The sequence below is a fragment of the Artemia sp. Qi Xiang Cuo genome, chromosome 8 (assembly GCF_049724085.1).
Source record: "Artemia sp. Qi Xiang Cuo chromosome 8, ASM4972408v1, whole genome shotgun sequence".
Classification (NCBI taxonomy): Eukaryota; Metazoa; Arthropoda; class Branchiopoda; order Anostraca; family Artemiidae; genus Artemia; species Artemia sp. Qi Xiang Cuo.
The window spans coordinates 56648835-56652512 of record NC_142801.1 but is presented as its reverse complement, the minus strand read 5'-3'; positions in this window follow the sequence as shown (position 1 = coordinate 56652512).

Sequence of the window (3678 nt, the reverse complement as noted above, 5' to 3'; positions counted from 1 at the left end):
GTGCACCAATGGCGCTAAAATTTGTTCTCCCGAACAAATATTTACCATAATTATGTGTATACCCGTCGGCATTCTCTTGTACCGTTATGTCTCTGATCCTGGAACGGCACTCTCTCGCGATGTGCCCAGGTCGATTATAATTATAGCATCCTACTATTGCAATACTATTTCCATAATTGATTGGTTTAATGGGCTGAAAACGTACTGTTTTCTGTCTAGTAGGTTCTTGTATTTTGTTCCTTTGTGTTACTGGGGATTTATCCCTTGAAAAGAAATTGGGAGACGCCTGACCTTCAAGGGAGGCTGGCCTTGCAGTCGATTCACTTATGCTATTTATTTTTGTTTTGCTGTGGTTTGCCACAATCGTGTTGATTTCGATCATTCGTCCCACCTCCTGAACTGCAAGATCTAAGCTCTGAACATTCTTGGATATTACTATTCTATATAATTTTTGGGGAAGCCCTTGCAAAAAGGCATGTAGTATTATTTTTTCAGACAATTCTCCTGAACCTTTCCCAAATTTTGCTTCGACTGAAGTTCTTACATTATGAACATATTCTCTCACATTCTGTGTTTGGTCAAAGCATACCGTCCCGTATTTTAATCTATTTGTCGAACTAGTTTCGATAAATCTATCTTTGAATGCCGTCAACAATTTTTCTATTGTATTTATTAGCAAATTATCATCGTCTCCTACAGTATTTTCAATTTGCTATAGGAAGGTCAAATCCTGCCCTTTTAATCTTAATAGGAGCATACTTATTAATGTTTTTAGTTCTTTTTTGTTAATTCTACAAATTGGGCCAATTGAATATTAAATTCGTCGACATCTGACTGTCCATCATATTGGGGGATGGATTTCGTTATTTCTACATTTTTTGCGAACAATTTTTGCGCGATTAAAAGTTCACTTAATTTTCCCGACATATTTGTGTTTTTTTTGAAACGATCAAGTTAACAGGATAAAATTACACAGACACTATAATTGGCTCTTTTCTCTTAACCTATTCGGGGAGAACTACTTATCTCCTATGAGATATTCTAAAAGAATGTCCCTATTATAGCCTAGTGGTAATAGGCCTAAACACTTTTTCTTATAAGTCTGTATCTATCCACTGATTTAAATTTACATTAAGAAATTTGTGACATAACTAGTTCGCATGTTTTCCTCCAAGTTTTCTGACCGTGCCACTTGTGCTGGGGGAATTTATGGTGCTGAGGGAATTTATAGTTTTGGTTTGGGGGACTTGAGGGTTGTGCCGCTTATGGCTACCTTGCTCCGCTTATGACTGCACTATTTATAATAGGGGGGAAAATGGTAAATGCGTATATAACAGGGATAGAAAATGACCGCGCCACTTCCTATGGGAAAAAATAAAATAGATTAATGATAATTTGGAGTTGTCTTGTGGGGTAATTAGTTGGGCTGGGGAACCATCAATCCAGGAGCGTAAATAAACCTCGGAGGGGTATCAGATTCCTTAGGATTGCTTCCAGTGGAGACGATTGAGCTTGTTATCTACTTTGCGGTAAGATACAGGCATATAAGTTAAAAACCACAAATAGAAACGTAATGGGTTTATTGTGACTTACATTTTCAGGTATAAAACAACTTACATATATAAGTAATGCTTCAGGTCAAGCGTACATACTGTCAGAATGATAATTACAGAGCGGATCGCAGAATTGTAGGAACATAATAATCATGTCCCGAAAAACACTTTTTCATCACTATATAATGCGAGTCTTGATTCTGCGCCCTAAGAGCTATTTCACGATTGGCCCAACTCTTGTGGAGGGCCCGCTTCTGTGTCATTATGTTTACAAACTAAAATCATTATGCTAACTGACCGTCCAATAAGTTACTATCAATATTTAGATGATTAGACATTCACGCTCCTATGATTACTTGGAAACTCCTGTGAAACTCTGTATAAAACATCGTCTCATGATTTTTTTTGCCTAGTGTTTTCGTAAAATTCAAAACCGTCTTTCTTGATTAATCAACAAATTTTTCTTTTGTTGATTAAGAATTTAAACTCAATATTGAAACGGAATTTTAGCTTAATTAGGGGGATTTTAATTTATATCGGGATTATCCTTAGAAGGATACAATTTTATTTTTTATATTTTAAATATATCACATATTACTCAGGGTACAATCTGATTGTGGGAACGTCATTAGGGTCCTATGACTTTTAGGTTTTTTTTCCTTTTTTCGAAAACAAGGCAAATTTTATCAGGCGCGTAACTTTTGATGGGTTAGACTAAACTTGATTAAACTTATATATATTAGAAATCAGCATAAAAACATAATTCTTCTGATGTATCTTTTGGTACCAAAGTCTGTTTTTTATAGTTTCGGTTACTATTGAGCCGGGTCGCTCCTTACTTATATTTCGTTACCACGAGCTGTTTGATATTGGTTACTTTTTGTTGTAATCAATTAATCTTATCTTAGATTCAAATCGTCAACAGACAGAGAATAGAATAAAACTTCAGACATCTAAAGAAAACTTTTTCGTTTAAATAAAGATGCAAAAAGACTTTCATTCTTTGGAAATTTGGCGCGTTCACATGCAACAAAACATATTGCCTGTCACGAACGTCATTAGGTTTAGCTTAATTTTCTTCTTAACAGTTTTCTGCACGTTTTTGTTTTCTGGCTGGTTTCTACTTTTTCTTTGAAGTTTGGGTCCCTATTATTAATTAACCAATTGGGAAGTCAAAAAGTTGCCTGTGAAACCACTTCAAGAAAGAAATCCAACAAACTTGAATTTAAAACGTAAATTAAATTGAATTACCTCAATTAAATTCATAATTATTTCTGGTTTAATTTTTTTTTAGGTGGTTTTCCTTTTGTTCTTTTGTTCGGTTGCCATCTTGCATTTTCAGGTACTCTCTTTTTTTCAATGTTCATTTATTTCAGGGACCAAATTTACCAACAGACCGAAATGAACAGGATGATATCCTAATTAGAACATTTATTATTGAGGGATTCAAAAACTTAGAAAATTTCGAGCACAAGGTAAAAATTGGAAAGGAAGTTTTGAAGCGGAATCTTCGAAGTAAAACATGGAATCTTCGTGAAATAGAAGTAGAACTAATTTCCAGAGTCACAAGGCTATTTTTGAAAATTTATGATGGTCAGGAGAACCCACAGACCAATGATTGGCTTTATATAGTCATGAAACCCAAAGATATGGTAAGTAGTAGGCTTCGTTTCACAGCAGCTGATTCATATGTTCCGTAACCTTTTGAAGAGAATAGTGTAGAGATTAAAATATCTCCTAATTTCAATGATTGGCAGCTGAGCTGATTTTTACCTATCCTATTGATATATATTGAACTAACCTTTTTTTTGCTTTCTTTAAAATATAAAACCTACTTTCTCATAAAAAGGACTGTTTTGGCCTGCTAATTTATAAAAAAAGGAAAATAAAGGACTGAATTAAAGGACTTCATATTTTGGATATGAGTTCCCTAAAGAAATTGTCGTTCTTTTCATGGCACCCTTTGGGCTGTTTGCACTATTGTATTGCATTCTTTTCTTTTTAGTCCATTTTTTTGGTTCTGTTCATTTATTCTACTCTTTGTTTGTTTATGTTATATCTTCAGTTTGACTAATGATTTCTTTGACAGGATAGCTTTTTAATTGCTAATTGAAACGGAAGAACA